This window comes from Camelina sativa, chromosome 4 (assembly GCF_030686135.1).
Source record: "Camelina sativa cultivar CO46 ecotype springtype chromosome 4, ASM3068613v1".
Taxonomy (NCBI): Eukaryota; Viridiplantae; Streptophyta; class Magnoliopsida; order Brassicales; family Brassicaceae; genus Camelina; species Camelina sativa.
Genome location: NC_141883.1, coordinates 2675449 through 2698888, shown reverse-complemented (window position 1 = coordinate 2698888; position 23440 = coordinate 2675449). Strand labels below are relative to the sequence as shown.

The 23440-nt window shown below is 35.1% G+C and overlaps 1 pseudogene; it reads right to left on the bottom strand.

The window, feature by feature from the left end:
- Positions 1–15583: 15583 nt before the first annotated feature.
- LOC147945260 (SKP1-like protein 14 pseudogene) lies at positions 15584–16155 on the bottom strand (annotated as a pseudogene).
- Positions 16156–23440: the final 7285 nt, after the last annotated feature.

Below are 23440 nucleotides of genomic sequence, written 5' to 3'. Positions count from 1 at the left end.
CCATATGTCGAGAGTGTTCCTCGTAACATGACAACCTCTGTTGGGTATCCATCTGTTTCTTCACACTCAACTGGCCTAATCGACGTTGATTCACTGTTTTGTGGGAAGTTATTCAAAGACAAAATAGATATGAGAAGTCAGATTTGGATGTATGCAGTCAAGCATAGTTTTGAATTTCATACTTTTAAGTCAGACAACAAGAGGTGTGTTCTTCATTGTATTTATGAAAAATGTAGTTGGAGGCTAGATGCAACTAAGGTTAAAGCATCAGATAGCTTTGTTGTTCGAAAGTATATTAGTCAGCACAGCTGTGACTCTGCTTTAAGGAATGTTAATCATCGCCAAGCATCTGCAAGGACTTTGGGTGGTTTGGTTAGTAACCATTTTGCAGGAGGAAAGCTTCCTCTCAGACCTAAACAGCTCCTGGAAATTTTTAGGAATGACCATGGAGTTAGTGTCTCATACTCAAAAGCATGGAGAGCTCAAGAACATGCATCAAAACTTGCTAGGGGTTTACCTGCAGATAGTTATGAGGTTTTACCGAGTTGGTTCCACATGATAGAAAAGAAGAATCCATGTACTATTACTTACATCAAAGCTGATTCTGATAATAAGTTTAGATATGCTTTTCTGGCTTTTGGTGCATCAATTAGAGGTTTTAAGTTGATGAGAAAAGTTATTTCTATTGATGGCGCCCATTTGAAATCAAAATATAAAGGGACTTTGCTTGCTGCATCAGCTCAGGATGGTGATTTTCAGTTATATCCTATTGCTTTTGCCGTTGTTGATTCTAGGAATGATGCATCATGGGATTGGTTTTTGCGGTGTTTGAAGACTATTATTCCTGATGAAAAGGATCTAGTTTTCGTGTCTGATCGGGCTTCTTCAATTGCAATTGCGCTTTCAGTAAATTATGTAAATGCTCATCATGGGATCTACACTTTCCACTTGCAAAAGAACATGGAAAGACGATTTAGATCTTCTGCTTCTCTTCTTCCAGTTGTTCATGATGCTTCAAGAGCTTACACTCAATATGATTTTGATTATTTGTTCAGTCAAATTTCCAATGGTGATCCGGAACTTGGAGAATATCTTTGGCAAGTTGATATTAGAAAATGGTCACGTGCATATTCTCCTTCTAACCGGTACAACATCATGACATCTAATTGTGCCGAGTCCATTAACTCCTTATTAAAAGAGACTCGCGAGTATCCAATTGTCTGCCAGTTTGAGACAATCAGGTCTATTTTGACTAGGTGGTTTAATGAACGACGTGAGGAGAGCTGTCGACCTCCATATGATGTTACTCCAAATGTTGGGAATAAGATGAATGCATCTTATAATAATACTACCCGCTGGCTTGAAGTTTGCCCAGTAAATGAAAATGTCTTCGAGGTTAAAGCAGGTTTAAAGACCAATGTGGTGAATTTGGACACAAGGAAATGCACATGTTGTATGTTTGATATTGACAAATTCCCTTGAGAACATGGAATTGCTGCTGCCAAACATGTCAATCTCAATGAAAACATGTTTGTTGATGATTATCATTTCACTGAAAGGTTATAACTCCCTTCTTTAATTGGTTTTGAAAAGGTTGCTAAAGTAATGGATCCGACAGGGTTTTTACAATGTTTTAAAAGGTTTTACAAGTTGTTTATAAGTAGTTTTAAAAAGGTTTTACAAGTTGTTTATAAGTAGTTTTAAAAAGGTTTTACAATGTTTTACAAGGTTTTTCAAAAGTTTATCAAAGTTCTATAAGTCTTATCTTCCTCTTTTTATTTTACAGATGGCGTTTAGGATATTCAGAGAGCATTCACCTAGTAGGTGATATGGAGTATTGGGAGATTCCAGAGAGTGTTAGTACTTCTATTCGGGCACCTTCTACTTGTATACCTAGTGGCAGGCGAAAGAAAAAGAGAATAGCTAGTTCATGGGAGCATAGAAAGGCTAAGACAAATTCAAAACAATACAAATGCAGTAGGTGCGGTCAGTGTGGACACAACAAATCTAGTTGTGTAGCTGCTATCTAACTCTTTCTCTCTCTTTAATTCAACTTCAATTTGTTCTTTTTAATAAAATATTTCAGACTGTGGTGTTGTAAACTCCATTTTCTTAGAAATTTTTTTCAGATTTTACTGTTTTAAATCATTATAAACAACTTGTAAAACCTTTTAAAACCTACTAAAAACCATATATACTCTTGTAAATCATATACTCTTAACCTTTTAAAAGCCTTTTAAAACATTGTAAAACCTTTTAAAAATCTTAACTGATTGGCACTCAATCCATTACTTCTGTTATGCTTTTCAGATTTAGTTTTTTTGGCCCACCCTCTGAAAGGATACCAAACAGCCAAGTGAAAACGTAATTGAATAATGGGCCTAATGGGCTTTTTATTACGTCCCAAATAGACACAATTACGTTATCGTCATCGTCTTTACCCCAAATTCATTCGAGATGCCCTACAAAATTCTGGCATTTGAATAATGGGCGTAATGGGCGTTTAATTCTACAAAGTTTTTAATTATACAAAGTTTCTTTTGTGGAAGACGATTGAAGGGGTAATTCGCGAAGAGTCGCTTTTGAAACAGCGCAGGGGTAAGATTTCGAAACAGCGCTACCAGAGGCTCGTAAAACCGTAATTGATTGAAAAGGTAATAAGCGAAGCGTCGCTTTGGTTCGGTTATAATTACACGTTGAAGGGGTAAGAATTATGTATTTATGAAGCCGAAGGTGTAGTTTTTGTTAACCAAAGCAACGCTTCACGTATTATAAATACTTTTTGCTCTTGACTTAAACATTTGTCTCACGAAAACGTAAAAATCATCTCTCAGATTCGTCAATTTCTATTACCTTTTTCTTTCAATCCGCTAGAAATGTTGCATCTTTCTTCAAGCCATCTAAGGTTTACCTTGAAAAATTTGAACAAAGATCACTCGACAAACGTCACAGCAGGTAAACGCCTTTTTCCTTCAGATTAGTTTTGTTTTACAGTTAAGGATATAAGAGATTGACTGTGTTTGCCTTTTGTTAGTAATTGTTGATGACAGCATTTTCAAGTGGGAGGCTACTTTAATCGGACCTGTGAACACCCCATATGAAGGGGCAGTGTTTAAAATGAGTATTAACTTTCCGCCTGATTACCCAAATAATCCCCCAAAGGTATCTGTTTTGATTATACTCGCTTTTATTTAGCAAGCATGTGTATTAGGACTCCTCTTTTTGCAGCAACTCAATAGTTTTTTAAATATAATTTTTTGGTAATGCAGATTTGTTTCGTTACAAAAATTTGCCACCCAAACATATCAGATAACGGAGCCATATACCTAAGATTGTTGAAGTCCACCTATTGGCATCCCATGTTGATTATTTTGCTTTTCAAGAGATTAGTGGAGAAGTTGATTGAACCAGAGGTCGATGATGAGGACCAGATCAATAAAAATCTTGCCAACCTCTACAAATCTGATAGGGCAAGGTTTGAAGCAATGGCTAGAGAGATTACAAACCACTACGCTGGGAGAGGAAACTGAAATATGAACTTAAATAGTTCAAATCTATTTTCAAAACTCTTGAATAATTCAACTTTTATTTGTTCTTTTTAATAAAATATTTCAGTCTGTGGTATTGTAAACTCCATTTTTAAAGAATTTCTTATTCAGATTTTACTGTTTTAAAACCTTATAAACAACTTGTAAAGCCTTTAAAAAAGCAAGTCATATTGATATATATCATTATAAACAACTTGTAAAACCTTTTAAAACTTTCTAAAAACAAGATATAGTCTTGTAAAACCAAACTGTTTATAGGATTAACACCATTTAAAAGGTTTGACAAGCGAAAAGGAATAACTTAACATTAAAAAGATAATGTTTTAAAATCTACTTGCAAACTTGACATTGAAATACTTTGCCATTCATTATTCTTCTTGATGCGATCACGTTTATATACCAACAAGATGCAAACTTCCATAACCTAAGGACTTGCTATTTCTGCAAATTATGGATTTTTTTCGATGTATTTGTCCCTGTACTCCTGTAAAAGAAATGAAAAATTTAAATTAATATTAAATAACAGTAAAATGTGCATTAAATCTAACAAAAGTAGAGGTTTACTAACCTTTAATTTTGAAAACATTCGGGTACCAAGGTATCTCATTTGTGGAGTAACATCTTTAGGAATTTTGTCACGATGAAGAATTAACATTGCCTTCCTTGCTACTTTACTTACATCTTCTTTAGTTTTCAAATCCATGACATAGGCTTTTTCCCACTTATTCCCTCGCCAAAGATACTACAATGTAGAACATCCAAATTTTGTTAGTATTTAGCGCTTATAATAAGAAGTATATGATTTTTTCAAACTTACTTCATCCATTTTTTCAAGCATAAATGTGATGTCCCCGAGCTCAGTCCAATGTTTTATAACTGCCTCGATTTTTTTAATTTCTTCGTCACTTATATTGTTCTCCTGCGTAGAAGGTGTTTGCACTAATACAAACATAAGAAAAAAAATATTATATGTCATTTTCAAAAGGGAAAATCATCTATAATAAAGAATTCAACAACTTACAACTGCTCATTTCTTGGCTGGTGTGATCTTGTTGAGTGGGAGCTTCTTGTTGGCTTGGGTCTTCTTGTTGAGTGGGAGGTTCTTCTTGGCTTGGGTCTTCTTGTTGAGTGGGAGCTTCTTCTTGGCTTGGGTCTACATCAGTATCTGAAATATGAATACACTCTTCGTCATCCGATATAACAATGTACTCTTCTTCTTGGCTTGAGTCTACATCATCAGCACTGTTAGGCTTCTCATCCTGCATAAATAATTATATTTTCATTAACCATATGTAAATTATCTTCAAATATGTTTTTACAAGGTTTTTAAAATTAGTCGATCATATTCAAGTAACACATACCTTATCATTATTCATATCCGCCTCTTGTTGATCAGTTTCATTAGTATTCTGTGTATTTTCTTCAGGAATAACACTTGGGTCCCCTCTCAAGTCAGTTTGTTTCTCATGTTGATAATATTGATTCTCTTCTTTAGGTACCTAGAAATGTTGTAAATTTTGTTTAATACTATTTAAAACACTAGCAATACCTTTGAAAACGATTATATGATTTTGTTAAAAACTCGTTTAAACACTTTTAAAACGATTTTAAAAGGAATTATGTTTTTTTTTCAAACCATTTAAAACTATTGAAAACCCTTTTAAAACCATTGTTAACACTTCGATTCTATATGATTTTGTTAAAAACTCTTTAAAACACTTTTAAAATGATTTTAAAAGGAAATAAGTTTTTTTTTTCACTTACAAATTCACTTGGAGAAGCTGGTACTTCCTCTTCTTGAAAAGCAGTGGCAGAGGCTGATATTTCCTCTTCTTCAAAATCTGTGGCAGAGGCTCGTACTTCCTCTTCTTGAAAAGCAGTGGCAGAGGCTAGTACTTCCTCTTCTTCAAAAGCAGTTGCAGAGGCTGGTACTTCCTCTTCTTCATATGCCCTTGATTCCCACTGTGGTGTTGCAGCAGTAGTAGTGATCCCCACATGATTCTCCAGTCTCACTATTCTTTTGTGAATAAGTTGACATGTTTTTAAAATCATGTCAATTTTCCCACTACAAGATATTCTTTTTTTTTGTTAGTTTGATTCAAGGATGGCTTTGCATCTTCTCTCACACGCTTTTTTTGATTTTGTTCTCCTTTAACAACTTGAATAAATCCTTGAATCCATTCCTCCTTAGTCATCCTATAGCCTTGGATTACAAGTTTAACAAATTCATCAAAATCCTTGTCTTCAACATTCGGTGGCATAACCAAATGGCTATATTCATCGGGATCACCAACAATTGTTTTCACTTCAAACTGCAAAGATAAATCGATTCATATTATATCTCAAAAGTCTTATATAGATATTGTAAAACCTTTTAAAACTCTTTTATAACTCTCGAAATCCCTTGTAAATCCGTTGTAAAGTCTTGTAAACCAGTTTAAACACATTGTAAATCAAAATTACGTTAATAACACTCTTTTAAAAGGGTTTACAATGTGTTTTAAAACTATTGGAAAACAAACAAAAAATAGTTCTAGAGAAGTATTAGTACCTTGCAAGACTCAAGAACAAATTTTATTTCATTGAGTTTTGGGGATTTTGTCTTTTGCCATTGCAAGATCAGTGGGAGATGTTGGTTTTGCCTTGAAATGCTTTCCCTAACACCAAATTATTCCCCTATCTGGCGAACTGAAGATAACAACCACATTTGGATTGCATATGGAAAGCCAGCCATACCATAATGTATCTTTGCTAACGATCCCACAATCATTTTTTTCACGTCTATCACTAATGATTCGTAAGCAATTTCACCCCAAGGATACTTGCAGAAATTCTTAAAACTACTGGCTCTCTGCAAATTCTTTAAGGGAATTAGAACTGCTGGATTTTGTGCTATCAATATCCCCTCCACTAATAACAAAGCACCTAATCGAATTCTTTCCCCAGGTTTCATGTCTTCTCCTTTAAATTCCAAAGTACAAAGAAGATCTTTGCTGGTCATTTTATCATTCATCCAAAAATCTTTTTCCGATTTAACAGTACCTACCGGAAGGCCTGTTGTAATGACGAATTCCCTTAGCTAAAATCGCATAGGTTGATCATCAAATGCAAACCAGAGCTCGTTTTTCGCAGACTTAATCCTCCTTTGTAGTAAGTGGTGGACCAGTTGACTCGAGAAGTTGATTTCTTTTCGATTAACAAATTCTATAATTGGACCAAAGAAAGACTCCTATAACTTCTTGAACTCTTCTTTTTTTAATGCTTTCTTTACAGTCGCCAAAACAGCTTTCTCAGAAGAATATTTAGTTACTCTCTTTATTGTATCTCCCTCTGTGCCTGGCGTGAGGAATCTTTTTGGGAAGCACAATTTCTTCGCAGAATCTTCAAAAATACTCATATCACAAAACCTGTCAACATTGTTTACAGAGAAGAACATATTCATGTCATGCGCCCAAGATCCCTTATAAATCCTATTTTAAAACCAATATAAAACTTTTTAAAGACATTGATAAATTTCCAACCTTCGTATTTCGAGTTCACCAAAACATCATAAAAATTCAAATTGAAATAGAAATTGAATTCAAAATTAAGTTCCAAACCAAAATTACAAATGGGAGTAGAAGAGACGACGAATTTGAAGAGAGGACTGAGAGGAAAAACGAGGGTGAAGAAGAGTCCGTAATTCGACGAAGAAAGTAGCAATTTGAAGTCCTCGCGTACCCAATCAGTTGACTCCTAGTTTCAATCTGACGACTTCGTGTCAACAATCCGACGAAATCGAGAACCCAATTTAAGCAAATACAGATTTGAGTGAATTTCACGATTTTCAACCTCCCAGACGGAAAAACTGTACTTTTTGAAAGAGGAACCGGTGACTTTTTGGGATAAATGATACAGGGGGGGGGTTATATTTTACAATTGGCCTAGGCCTAGGGCTTTCACCCTTATTATAAAAAACATTGTAAAACCTTTTAAAATATAAATTACGTTTTATAGTATTAAGACCATTTAAAAGGTTTTACAAGCATTTTAAAACGGATTTTAAAAGGTTTAAAAGGTTTTTTTTTGGGTATTTCAATGAATTTTATAGGATTTACAAGTGTTTTAAAACGGATTTTAAAAGGTTTAAAAGGGTTTTGTTTTGGGTATTTCAATGAATTTTATACGATTTTAAAAGGTTTAAAAGGGTTTTGTTTTTGGTATTTCAATGAAATTTATAGGATTTACAAGAGTTTTAAAAGGTTTTTAAAAGGATTCAAAAAGGAAAAACAACGTTTTAAAGTTCATTGTAAATACCTACACTTAAACGAAGTATATGCTAATTCTGCAAAGATGTCAAACGCTATTTATTGAATAATCGAAAAGGAGTAACTTAACATTTTTCTAGAATAGTGTCACAGTAAAAACACAAATTTTTTAAATCTACTTGTAAACAAAACATTGAAATATATTGCCATTTATTGTTGTTCTTGATGCAATAAGCTAAAGCTCCATTCCTGCGATCACGTTTATATACCAGCAAGATGCAAACTTCCATTATCCTACTTATTTTCCTAATTCTGCAAAGATAATATAGTTAACGTAAGTACCTTTTAAAATACATTGCAATACCAACCTGTTATCCCATTTAAAAACAGTTTAAATAACCATGTAAAAACCTACACTGACCTGCAAAGATGTCAACCGCCATTTTCTGCCGTAAATCACCAATTGACTCATTTGTAAGATTGCCATATGTCGTAATGCTCATAGCCAAACACTCGATTGTCTTTAGCATGAAGACACCACTATCTTCAATCTTAGCAACCTATCAAGAAAAAACAAAGTGAAGGGTCCACAATATTTACAGAGAATATATCATAAAACTAGAAAACAAGCTCAACAGTATTTACCTGAGGTATGCAATTCACGATATTGATTCTGAATGGAGATTTCTCTGCATCATTTTTCATCCCAAATTTCTTCTGGGCAATATACGGCATTGCAACAACATATGCACCCACCTGTTTGTCTTTAATGTAGTTACTGTAGAAACACTTGCCTAAATCATAGATAGTCAACAACCTCTTCTCCAAATTGATCATCAATAGCATCCAAAGCTTTTCCTTAACCATCATTGGTGCCAATATTTTGTTTGTAGGTGCTTTCTTGAAGAGTTGACTGAATCCTTCTTCAGGGAACTCATATTCATCTTTGTCGTCAATGAATATGGAGTAATTTTCATCAATCTCTTTCAAAAAAGATGCTCCCGCCAACATCAATGCTTTGCTTTTATAGAACTCCGGATAACTTTCTTCTCTTTTGCTTAAAAACTTCACAATTGTATTAACATGCTAAACAACAACAAAAACCGGGTTAGAATAAAATTTGAAATTTAAAAGAGTTTACAAATTAAAACAACTCTTGTTGTCAAATAATTCATATAAATAAGTTCAGACTCGGTCACACATCATCTTGTAAACCAGTTTAAACACATTGTAAAATTTTGAAAACGCTTAAAAAACATATTTTAATTCCTTTTAAAACATTTTTAAAGCTCTTGTAAAAACTTTTAAAACCCCTTTTAAAACTCTTGTAAAACATTTAAAGCCCCATGAAACGTTAACAACACATTGTAAAACGTTATGATTTGTAATCATACCATTGTTGTTAACAACTTCCCTGGCATCTCTAGTGTTGTGAACCACCTAGCATCAACTTTGTTACCAAGAATTATTAGTTGCATACATCCAAAAATAAACAAAATAACCATGAATACTTACAAAACCATGAATATATCTTTTAAAACGTCTATAAAAGACTAATTGAACTTTTACTTTTGTTGCTAGAAACTAAAACTTACTTTGTTTTCCTTGAATTCTTCCATTCAGTAAATATTTCTAACCGGGTCTTATCAACTTTTGAAAAAGGATAAAGTATTGGGTGCTTCTTCTTCTCACCCATGTAAGGCGGCTGAGTGTGAATAGAAGGAACTGTATTTCGTTCAGTTTTTCTTTGCACACCACCAACATCATCAGATTTACTCTTCTTTTTCTGAGGCTGTACAAAACAAAAAAATATCGCACTTTATATCGATACACTATGAAAACAATTTAAATAACTCATAGAAATTATTAAGTTATATACATACCCCTTCTGTAGCTTGAACATCAGCATATGGATTGTCACTTGGTTTACGCTTCTTCCTCTGTAGTGCCACAAGAAAATCACAATTGTTTGTAAACGTTAATAAAATGTAAAACATTATACAACTAGATACTAACCTCTTTTCTGTTCGTAACATCATCATCACCTTCATTGTTTTGCTTACACTTTTTCTTCAGTTCAAAAAGTTTTTTAAGAAAAAATGTTTACATAATTTAAACCTAATGAGATACTTGATGAAATATTTTAAAATACTCATAACAACTATATAAAAAATTAATGATTTACCTGTTTTCTCTCTCTCAAAACTGTCTTCTTACTGCTTGCTCCCTTCTCTTTACCCATGCTTTTATCTTTTCCACTATCCTGATCTTCTTGAGAAAAAAGATCAAATTTTGGTGTAGAAGGGCGTGGAGAAGGAGATTTATCCTTCAAAGATGATAACAATTGTGGTTTACAACAGGCTTCTAAAAGGGTATTTGGAAACTTATAAAAATACTAAATCAATGTACCTTTGGTTTTTCTTCAAAGTAATTACCATCATCACCACCAGTTTTTTGGGTGTTTTCATCGAGCTCCCATCTTGTGTGTTTGACGGACGGACAGAATCTGCAGACAGGCTTTCTACGGAATCTTCTCTAGCAATATCTCCATCAACATTTTGTTTGAAAGCCTGCAACAAAACAAAAGAACATATAATGACATCATTTTAAAGGTTTTACAATCTGTTTTAAAAGGGTTTTAAAAGGTTTAGGTCACCTTTGACACCAGTTTTTAAAAACATTGTAAAACTTTTTAAACACCTTGTAAAACCATTTAAAACCCTTTTAAAACACGTTGTAAAACCTTTGAAAACCTTTTAAAAACCTTTTAAAATCTTAGCAAAGACTAATTAAACCTTTTATAAAATCGTTTACAAAATAGATACTGACCTCTTCATTTATAACATCTTCATTTCTATTATGTTCATCTTTATCTTCGTGAGACTGCAAAGGGAAAAGAAAAAAAAGGAGCTCAATTTAAAGAGTTTAGTGTCCAATGTATGGGAAAAGGTGTGATCTTGGAATCTTACTCCTTTCTCCTTATCTTTCTCTGATGTGGTTTTGACAGCTTTTTTAATGGCTTCTAGTCTTTTATTGATGTCTTCTAACATAAAGAGGATTATGTCAAGTTTTTCAGAATCTGACTAATTTTTCTCCATTTTCTCATTTTTCTCTGGGACTGGCAATTTTTCCCCATTTTGTCACCCAACTCTCCCATGGCATAGTAAATATCAACTAATCTAGAAGACAATTCTTCTTTGTTCAATCAATAGCCTTTCATAACCAAGCCAATAACTTCTTCAAAATCATTGTCATCTTGATCAACTAAATGCTTATATTCTTGTGGATCTCCAATTATAGTTTTGACTTCAACCTACAAAAATAATCAAAATCCATCAAAACAAAACTCATCAAATAAGATAACCAATGAATAATCAAAACTACACTTTTTATAGAATTCAAAACTTACACAAGTTGCTGACTTAATAGCATCATTAATTTCTTCAAACCTTGGAGCTCGACTTGAATGCCAGTTGAGAAACAGCGGATACAAGGTTTTGGAAAAATCACATCTTCTCCAAAACGTAGAACCAAAAATTGGAACAGCACTCAAAGCCCATATTGATAATGCCAATGGAAATCCGTGGACACTATACTGACCTTTTGACCAAGAATCTTTATTCATTTTCTGAATGCATGTAGCAAGGATGTTATATGCTTCCTTGCCCCATGGTTGGGCTGTATACATATCAAAATCTGAAGCATGCTCAAGCCGAGACAGTGATATTTTCTCTAAAGAATTTGGTGTCATCAAAATACATTCTGTTAACACCACTGCAACGAGACATTCCTTTTCCTTAACACCCAAAGGTTCTTCATCCTTTTCTGGTTCTTTAAATAGTCGATATTGAAGTTGAGATAAAGTGTAGTCTCCTCTCACCGCCCAAGAATATGGTTCACTAATTGGATCTTTGCCGTTATTCCTTGGTTCTCTATGAATAGGTTCGCACTGAATCCCTATGTTTAATAAAAAAAATGATGTTAATTTGTTCAAACTTGCCTAAGATATGAGGTTATTGATTAAAAAACTGTTTTAAAAGGGTTTTAAAAGGTTTTAAAGGGGTTATAAAAGGGTTTTTTAAAACTGCTAAAACTGGTTAAAACCCTTTTAATAGAGTTTTAAATGGTTTTAAAACGGTTCTAAAACCCTTTTAAAATGGTTTTAAAACGGTTCTAAAACCCTTTTAAAAGGGTTTTAAAAGGGTTTTCAAACTGCTAAAACGGTAAAACTGGTTTAAAAAGGGTTTTAAAACAGTTTTAAAAGGGTTTTAAAACACTTTTAAACGGACTTTTAACCCTTTTAAAAGGTTTTAAAAGAGTATTCAAAGGTTTTTAAAACCCTTTTGAGAACCTTTTAAAACCCTTTTAAAACAATTTTAAAAACCTTTAAAAGCCTTTTAAAACCATTGCAAACACTTTATAATTACTTGTTGCAAGGAAGAACTCTCTCATGGAGAACCGAAGAGGTTGCATGTCGACTGTAAACCATAAGTTTCTCCCTCTAGTCTTCAGCCTTCTCAGCATCAAGTAGTGGAATAATTTCCCAGAAAATTTGATGTCTCTGGCCGAAAGCTTGATGATAGGCCCAAGGAAGGAAGCTTGAAGCTTCTTGAAATAGTCTTTTCCTAATACATTTTTAACCTTGTCAACTAGGTTTAAGTCCGAATGTTGACATATGGTTGCTCCACCAATTGGTTCAAAACCCATATCATATATGCTTTCGGGTAGTGCAAGGGCTTGAAAATCATTGGATGCCATCTGTTAAAGAAACACACTTAATTAGAGTTTTCAACGGATTTACAAGAGATTTAAAAGGGTTTTTAAAAATCAACAACACACTTTATCGATCTGAAGTCGTCTTATCAACACACTTTATCGACATAATTCAACTACGACCGATCTGAAAATTGATATCAAATAGTTTAACAGGGGCTTTTAGAAAGTGTTTTACAAGAGATAACAAAAATCCAAATTTACAAGACTTTACTAATTCGAAATCCATATCAAACACATTTATCGATCTGAATGCGTCATATCTGAATCGGGATTTTGAAAATGGTTTAACAAGGGGCTTTTAAAAAGTGTTTTACGAAATCCAAATTTAAAAGAGTTTACATATTCCAAATCGATATCAAAGAAATTTCTCGATCTAAATTCATCATATGAATTTTCGATCTCCACAAAGAAGATGAAGGAAGAAAAACAAAATCTTAACCACAAACCTGAAACAGAGATCGCCGCGAAGAAGGATCGAATATCGCCGTGAAGAAGGATCGAAAATCGCCGCGAAGAAGGATCGATAATCGCCGACTGAGGAAGAAGGAGAGAACAACGGCGAAGAGAATAATGTTTAATTAGGTTTACTTCATTAAGGGTAAAATTGTCTTTTACAAAATAAAAAGGGGTACCTTTAAAAATGGACCCTTCCCAAGGGCATTTTTAAAAAGGGGAATGGAAAAGGGGACATTTTTGTTTTCCCCCCTTTATTAATTGATTTAATATTTCATAGATTCCTGAGAATTTCCCTAGACCTAGCGTTTTTAATTTCCTGAATTTACAACACATTCTAATTCTGTTTTTGCATTGTTTTTAAATTAATATTTCATTTAGCATAATTAAAAGATTAATAAGTCTATTGTGTGATCTAGAGTCATTGTGGATTCGATCCTTAGAGTATTACAACTGCAAGGCTGTTAGTACCATTAGGGTATTACAATTTGAGCATATCAATATTGATCTGCAAGAGGAACTCAAAGGTGTTTTGGGGATTATGAATCTGGTCGATATGAGTACCTACTTGGGCATACCAGAGAGTTTGCGTGGGTCTAAAATGAAGGTTTTCACCTTTGTTGAGGAACTGTTACAGGCACGAGCCGGTGGATGGCCGTCCAGGCTGTTGTCCAAAGGCGGGAAAGAGGTCATTATTAAGTCTATTGCCACAGCTGTTCCCACATTTGTTATGTCCTATTTTCGTCTTCTGAAAACGGTCACGAGAAAGCTTCCTAGTGAAATTTTTAATTTCTGATGGAGCTTGTCTGGCCAATCGCGAGGGCTCCACTAGGTGGCTTGTGATAAGCTTTGTCTTAGCAAGCCAGAAGGGGGCTTGGATTTTAGACTGCTTTGTTGACTATTGATATGCTCAAATTAACCCTAGAGCTGCTCTATCAAATTAAGAGATCATTGTAGTACTTAGGGATCGAATTCCACAAGAACTCAAAATCACACAATAAGTTATAGAGTTTTATAATTACGCTAAACAGAAAAATTTGCATTATAATAAAAAGCAATGCAAAATATTAAATAAAATCTGTGTAAATTCAGGGGATTAAACAGGTTGGCCTAGGGAATTTCTAACGAAATTACAGAATATTAAATCAATAAAGAAATAGGATTCAAGTAATTAAAATCAGATCTAAAACTCTAAACTCAATTGTAAAATAAATCAGCTCTCACTACAAATATTATCTAAGTTTAAGACCTGAAAATACAAATCTCATTGTAAAATTCAAGTTGAAAACCAGCTTTGAAAACAAGTTTAGATTATTCACAAAATTACTAAATCAAATTTTTTTGTAAAAAGTAATTTTACTCATCAAAGGTTTAATCAGAAAAAACAATTATATTCACATATTATTTTATTTTCCTAGGTTATTAATTGTAGGTGATCAATCAATAATTAAATATTAAGAACGACCAATGATGAAGATTTCATAAGATAATGAATCTAAAATAATCAGATTTAATAGTCCATAAAAACCCTGTGAAAAAACCTTGAATCTAACAAACAAACTACTCAGACAAATTCAATGAAGACCAAAACATCTTTCTGAATAATATGCAATATAAATTAAAAGAGTAAAGAGGGAGTTTAGGAATCTTCTCTCTACAGATGGAATTCATATCCGTGTCTCCCAAAAGCTCTCAAAATCTCTCTCTCAAAAAGTTGCAGAAAATAAAACTTAAGAGTTTCTAAAACATACAAACAATATATATATGTCCTAAAACACGTCAGAGATTAATCTTGCAATTATGAAAAACTTTAGGGTCGCCTTCTCGTGTCGGCTTACTGGGGTGTCGACCGACATCAAGGGTTACTTTGTAAAACTTTCAAAATTCTATATTATATTTTAATGCAAAAAAACCCTTTAACACAAAAAATAAATAAATAAATAAAAAATAAGAATGTTTTTGTCCGTGAATTTGACTCAAACAGCGTTAGTCAACCGTTAAATGTTTTGATTAATTTGACACGTAAACGATGATGTGTCAAGGTCGTTGGGTTCGAAACCTTAAAACAACGTCGTTTGGAATGAAAGGTTAAAACGACGTGTTTTGAATTGGGGGAAAGATCTTCAATTAGGGTTCTTCAGTAAGTTTGATTTCAGTCTACTTGTGTCTCTCTTTCTCTTTATCTCATTGTGTGCTTGGCGAAAATGGTGAACAAGGATTGAAGATAACTGTGAGGGATAAGTGTAGAAGAAACAAGGCGTGAATCAAAGGAGTTGTGATCATCGCTTACGTGTCAAATTAATCAAAACATTTAACGGTTGACTAACGCTGTTTGAGTCAATGTAGGAATATGGGTAACAATTAAAAGTCTAGGTAGTAAATTTGAATTAAGTGAGAGTTTAGGTTGAAAAACACACGGTTCTGTTGTTTGGGTAGGAATTTACACTTTTGAAATAGTACGGGTTGACATTTACCCTTTTCCCCAAGAATGTGCTATGGTATCAAATTATCAAATCAGCCCATTACTGAGACCTAATCTAATCATATTTAAGAAAGTCATCAACAAAGTTTAAAGAACATCGAAATCAACAATTTTAAAACGAAAACAAAAAGTTTGGGTTTTGGATCATCTTGAAAAGCCCATGCGTTCTCCTTTCGAATCTCTTCTTCTTCTTCCGATGTGAAATCGTTTTTAATGTTGAAGATCTTTCGAACCTCCTCTGGTGTCTTGTCTTTGATGTAATCTGCCACGTGCTGGGTAATGAGATAGTTGGCAGCGAGAATGACTGAGAAGATCGTTTCAAGATCGAGAGATTTGATGAACTCTTTGTCCTAAGTCCTCACGAGCTCCTCCTTGGCTTCTCTATAATTCGTTGCTTCAGTTGCTTCACTATCATTCGTTGCTTCAGTTGAATCACTATCTTTATCGTCAACGTGTCTTTTGCAATACTCGATGACCATTGCAAGGATCTTTCCAGTGACGTTTGATAGCAGGATTGCTTTATCAGCGCAGTCGTCCTCGATCATTTGCAATACTCGATGATCTGCAATTTTCTCGCCTCCAGTTCCTCAACTTGGAAAGACTCGCCATGGCCATCACAGCTTATCAACACAATCTTGTTCGAAGACATAGTGTTTTTTTTTTTTTTTTTTGCTAGTACTATACTCTCTTTTATGCCACAGTTTATAAATCTATCTAGAAAAAGAGTCTTAGCCCATATATGGGTCATCTCCAATGGGACTTCTTAATGAGTTTTTAAAACTTAGAAATCCGTGAAAATTGCAATGTCCCACCAAAATTTCTAAATTGTGTTTTATGACTTAAAATATGTTCATAAAATTGTGTTTTGCCCCAAAACAGCTAAACCGCATCTTCTAACCAAAATTAGATATATTGTAGAACCACAGTTTCTTGTCAAAATAATAAATACAATTATACAGTTATTTATCAATTAAATTTTGTGAAACAATCAATAATCAGTATCTTTAAATTATTAAATAAATAATTAGTAGTTAATTACCGAATTTACAACAAATCAATATTTTATGGGTTTAAACGGGTCAAGATAACTTACCTGGGGGGTTAAATGGTTTCAAAATTAAAATGGGTTTATATGGGATTACGGTTAAATGGGGTGGGTTTTAATGGAGTGTACTTACCCATATTAACATCTCTACATATGAATTATAATATAAAATAATCAAAAGTGATAAAGAAGTTGGATAGATTATTTATTTAAGAACCTTCGCATTCTTCTTTAATAACCCGTTTGGTAAATATGTATTTTTTACATATGCGATGCTGGTTTTCTCTGTCGGTTATGATCTGTTTCCAACAATAAATTGACGGAGATGGCCCTGAATTTTGAGCTTTTTTTTTTTTTTTTTTTGTAATATAGGTATTATTAAGCCTTGTTATGGCTTGATCATTGCTAGTCCATTAACATTATAATGACCAAAGTAAAGATAATGACTATTATCTTGAAATTTGTTTTTGTCGCCCCATGATGAACTCAGTGATACGGTGTTGGAAGGAACAAATCTATTTAATTGATTCGTTCCATTGGTTAATGTTTTCAGAGTAGTAACTAGTAAGTGTCGATTTGGGCCTTGTTGGCATACATCGCTGCTTATATAAGAGGTTCGATAAATTTACAACTAAAACGTGAGATAGAAAAATGTACAAGAATGTGGGAGGGAGAGGAACCACACTTCCTCCCTCTGTTGTTCTACGAAATGTTTTACATGTTGTCAGGAATCGAGCCCAGAGTCTTGTATTGCAAAATCAAAAGTGGGCTTCTCTTCTTCAATGTTGGAACATGTAAAGCAAGGTTCAGGTTACGGAATCTCGTTGTATTCATTGTCAAGAAGAGTTACAATATATATACATACAGTGATTATAATTAGGGATTACTAAAGCATATCTTCATACAGTGGTTATTATATCTCAGCAAAGAAAGAAAAAACAACGAAAGTGAAATCAATTGATAAAAAACGGAAATTATTATTATTCATTCATTCACCAAATCAGATATGGAAAAGTTATTAAAACAAACAACAGAGAGTAATAAAAGAAAATGTTGAGGTTTTGGAGCAGCTGGTTCCTCAAAAGCCCAAAAGTTCTCCTTGCGAACTTTTTCTTCTTCTTCGGGTGCGAAATCGTTCTTGATATTAAAGATCACACGAACCTCCTCTGGCGTCATGTCTTTGATGTGATCTACAACGTTCTGGCAAGTGAGATCAAGAAGGCCTTTGACGTTGAGATAGTTAGCAGCGAGAATGAGTTGAAAGATTGTCGCCAGATCTTTATCCTTGAGAAACTCTGCTTCCCATTGCTTGACTAATACAGATAAACCACAAAAGAGATCTGAGAATTTCTGAATGACATTAATTAATAAAACCTTAATCTCTCGATGTTCATGAAACACGCAGGATTACTTACCGGCTCTCAAAGTGAGAGAAACTCGCCTTCGGAAAACTTAGAAATGTTTACAAGATTATTCTGGACAAGATTTTAGCTGAGCTAACAGATGCTCATATATAGATAAGAGAAAGTCTTCCCGAGTCTTCTCTTTAACGGCCTTCCTCTACGAACCATACACGTGTTGTTTGATAGACTTACTTGACTTCCCACGTGAGAACCCGCACGTGCAGCTCTGCAAAATATCTAGCTATTCAAATAGCTGTATCAAATTTCCCTCCTTTGCAGAGCCTTGTCCACAAGGGTCATAAAGTCTCAAAGTCAGGGAATCTCTTCTGAAAATCAAACAGAAACTCCCAAGTTGCTTCTTCCACAGGTTGATCTACCCATTTCACCAACACTTTAGTAGCAGCCCGACCATGCCTATTCACCATCTTCCGCTCAAGGATTAGTTCAGGTTCTTTGTCAAAAACATTCTGCAACACCGAAGGTAGAGTTGTCGCCAGCGGAACATTACCAACCAACTCTTTAAGTTGCGAGACATGGAAGACCGGATGAATCTTAGTGCCTGTAGGGAAGTCCAACTTATAATCCGCAGCACCAAATTTGTCCAAAATCTTATAGGGCCCAAAATATTTCGGTGACAACTTCTGATTCATACGAAGAACGACGGAAGACTGACGATAGGGCTGGAGTTTAAGGTAAACATAGTCGCCAATATCAAATTCTCGTTCAGTGTGATGTTGATCCGCCAGTTGTTTCATTCTGTGCTGAGCACGCAACAGGTGAAACTTCAGCAACTTCATCATATTTTCCCTCTCTTGCAGAGAACGAGCCACAACCGCTACCTTAGACTCACCAGGTAAATAAGGCAAGTGCACTGGTGGAGCCTGACCATAGACCGCTTTTTAAGGTGTCATTCGAGTGGAAGTGTGATAATTAGTGTTGTACCAGTATTCGGCAAGTGCCAACCACTTACACCACATATGCGGCTGAGCATGACACATACACCGCAAGTAAGTCTCCAAACACCTGTTAACAACCTCAGTCTGACCATCACTTTGAGGATGGTATGCGGTTGACATCTTAAGTTCCACACCTTGCAGAGTAAAGAACTCCCGCCAAAACTCACTAGTGAACACTGCATCACGATCACTGACAATAGAGTTCGGACAGCCATGGAGTTTAAAAATAATATCCAGATACGCATGTGCCACAGATAGTGCGCTGTAAGGATGGGACAGAGCAATAAAATGGGCTGGTTTACTCAACCTATCTACTACCACCATGATAACCGACTTGTTTGCAGATAGAGGAAGACCTTCAGTAAAATCCATGGAAACGTCGCTCCACAAGGCTTCAGGAATTGGAAGTGGTTGCAACAGGCCTGGAGAAGCTGCATTGTCACTTTTACACTGTTGACAGACATGACAACTTCAGATATAAACCTGAAAACTGATAGAAATTTGGAAATAATTCTTTAATTGTTTTAATTCAAAACCTGATCAATAATTTAATAAAGGAAAATAAAACTGCTAAACTATATTCCTAATAATTTTAAATGTTATAATTTCTGTGAATTAAATTTGAATGCCATAATATCCTATCAAAATAATTACCCATAATCTGTTAAAATCTACAAAAAAAAGTCATGTTACACTTTTGTATTTCCCAAATAATATAGTAATAAATAATTGGTGAGTTCACTTCTATCCATTATCCAAACAAATCTCAGACGTCGTATCGTAGCAATATAATAATCATACATACATACAAAATTTGCTCTTATTTAATTTTATCATACATAATTTGTAAAAGCCCTTATTCAAGAAATATTTATGTCTCGTCAGCCATTTTTTCATGATTATGGTTTGTTGTAGCCAGTGCCGGCCTGAGAGTATTTGATGCTTAAAGCAAATCAGAAATTAATGGCCAAATTTTTGTTTCATATGACAAAATGATATAAACTTAATTTGATTCATAAAAGTTCAATAAAAAAAATGTTAACAAACATCAGAAGACTTGTAAATGTATGAGTAAAGAAGAAAATTTGATAGAGATTGAAGAAGATAGAAGAACTAGTGATTTTTTGTTTTTACCAAATGATTTTTTGTTCAACTATAATTAAATCGTTTGTTTTTTTGATTTTTACTGGTTGTTTTTGATCAGTTACTCTTTACACGAGAAATCAAAAGTTGTAATATTTGATGAATTTAAGTAATGAAATCATCATAAAAAGAAGAAAAAAACTATATTAATAAAGAATTGGTGAGATTTATTCACTATCCAAACACATTTTAAACCAGTGTAGCAATATATCATAGACTTTTCGTCAATACATATGCTTATCGGTTATACTTTGTAATATGTCTTATTCAAAGAAATACAAATTCCCGTCAGAGCATCCACACTAGTCTAGATAGTCTAATAGTGTAATATCCCCGAACCAATTATTGGTTTTATGGGATGGGTGTCTATCGATACCATGGTGGTGTCGATCGATACCAATGTTATCTGGTTCGATCAGATTGTTTTAATTATCGTTTTTGGTCAGTTTGGTTTAGGAAAAATCATAGAACCAAGATATTAAAGTGAGAAAACAACCTAGGTCGTGTTTTTGTTTTGTCTCACGCCGTTTTTGAGAAAAACAAAGAGAGAGAATTGTTCTTTAGGTTCTAGAGAGAGATTGTGAGATTTCAAGGCTTTGTGGTGAGATCTTGCTGTGGGAGTGAGGATTCAAGTCTAGGAACGTGTGGGAAGCTTGCTGGGAGTGTGGATTCATTCATTGTTGGTCAAAAACTTCATGCAAAGAGGTGAGTGCATGACCATGGCTAATCTAAGCCTTTGATTCCTTGTTCTTGCTTGTTTGTTGTTGTTTTGTGTGTTTTTCTTGCTGGGATTGGTTGCTACAAGTTCCTATGGACGTATATGGCTTGGGTTTTGAGTATTGGGTGATTTGGAGGAGGTTGGGAGCGAGATTCGACTTTCAGCTTCGAGCGGATCGCGGTTGCAGAGGGAGTGTCGATCGACACCAGCAAATCAGGCATCGATCGACACTGTAGGGTAGTGTCGGTCGACACCTCCCTTCCAGTGAGATGATGTTTGTTTTCCTTGTTTGTATGTCTTGTTTGTTGATTGTTTGGAACATTGGTATCACTGTTGCTTGTGTGTATAGCCCAGTAGATGGGAGGATTGCCTCACTGAGTGTTTATCAAATACTCATGTATCCCAATTTGTGTTTATGGTGTAGGTAAAGGCAAAGTGTGATCGTGGAATCAAGGCAATGAAGAGGAGGATGTTCTAGGGACTCAATTGGTTGTTGTCTGGCATTGCTAGGTTGCTAGAGTTGAATCATTAGAAACATTGCTAGGTTGTTGGTTCTATGTTTCTTGTTGTTTGGTTATTAGAATTATTATTCTTTGATTATTGGTTATATGGTTATTGGATATTTATTTACTGTTATGGTTTATGTTATCCGCTGTTGTGTGTTTGTGGTTAGGTGGCTAGAGGGTATGGGACCACTAGCTGTAGAGAATTTATTATTATTATTATTATTATTATTATTATTATTATTATTATTATTATTATTATTATTATTATTATTATTATTATTATTATTATTATTATTATTATTAGTATTAGTATTATTATTATTATTATTATTATTATTATTAGTATTAGTTTGGTATCAGAGCCCTTACGGTTCTAGGTTTGGGTTCACTAGGTTTCTGTTGTTGATGTAGGGATTGCATGCTTTGATTGATTATGTGAGTTAGTCAATTGTGTGTGGCATGGAGTCCTAAAACATCCTCCTCGAGCCTTCAATGAGATTCCACGGTATGTTATTTTTTTTTGTGTGGTTTTGGTTTGTTTCTATGCTTGTTAGCCTTTGTTCTTGGAAGAGTAGTGGTTAAAGGTGGTTGGGTTTTTGGTCGTGGACGTGGGCATTGTCATGGTCGTGGTCGGCGGGTTCCCGAGGCCAGCGAGTGTGTGGTCTAGAGTTCCACAAAGAGGTATGTCACAGGGTCGCAAGCGTAACAAGAGGGACCAGAGGGGGTTGGCCGGTGAGCGTGCCGGATGTGCTGGAAACCCAGCTGTGGGGTGGTAGCAAGTGAAGCCTAAAGTCGAGATGATCGCTTGGCGGATCTGTTGACGTGCTGTTGGAGCGGTTACCGAGAGGGGTACTAGTGCAGGCTCCAGTTGTGCCGCATGTGGCGGGGTGCAGCCGAGGGCTGCAGATGTTGAGGAGTTTCCGACTTATGGTAGGAGGATCGAGCAAATGTAGATGAACGATACGAGATTCTTCTCGAGAAGTATCGAGCCTAGAGAGGCGGATAGAGAAATATATGCAGTTGGAGCAGATATTTCTCTGTTTGGTGGGTAATCAAGTTGGATATTAGAAGTTGAGTGGGCAGATGTAACATTGCAATGTTATACCCGGACCACAGAAGGTACTTTTGGTTGGGAGATGTTTATAGTCGTTAAGGATTGTTGCTTATGAGTTGTGATTCCCCTGAATACTGATAGCTCAATGGGCTGTGGGCTCCGAGAGTGGCTGAGGGGATGATTAGTTCCTCTGATACCGAGATCTTGAGGATTATGGTCCAAGAGTGAGACGGTATAACTCGAATACGGTGGTCTGAGAGTGAGATCGGTATGCCTCGAAGGTTGCGACCTAAGGGTGGAAGTGTTGGGAGCAAGCAATGCCTAGGACGTGAGTATAAACATAACGACTGAATGTAGGGCTCCAGAGAGTGATGGTGGTTTAATCTTGGGTTTTGGATGTGTTGACCAGTGGGTCAGGGTTTTATGACCGGAGAGGCCATGAATGTGTGGGTGTTGCGCCAGGATTGTGCGGCCGGTGGTGCTGGAGTCCTGGAAGGGGAGTTTTAGCAGGTATGAGCCGGGAAAAGCATGTTTGCCAGATACATAAGTTCACGAGAAGCCTTCATGGCAGGAAAAACTAATTGTTGCGACGATGTTGGATGAAGTTCATTGGAGATGGACAGGGTTGCTAGATTCAAGGTTTTGGTAAGCTTGTTGGAGGAAATAATTCAAGTGGTTTAAGTTGGCGGCTTGCAAAGCATTTGATGCGGTGAATCAGAATATGCGAACGTATGATACTTGTTTGTTTTATTACGCTCGTATTGATGATTGGCTGTGGAGAATTGCCAAGCGGAAAAGCTATTTTTGGAATAAGCTATTTTGTGGAAGTTTCCCTAACAGACAAGTTACTAGAGGCTCCTAGACAGGCAAGAGGGGTTGATAGTCGGGTGGCGGTGTGTTGATGTCGGCATACTTGATTATTAGACTAGTAGAGCTGAGGAAGTAAATAGGGGATTCATTCGTCTTATCACTTCACCGTGGGGAGCGTCGGTGCTGTTCGTCAAGTAGAAGGACGAGGTATGGGTTTATGAGTTCGTGGCAATGCCTTTCGGGTTGAATAACGTGCCAACAATGTTTATGAGATTGATGAGCAGCGTGTCTCAGGAATT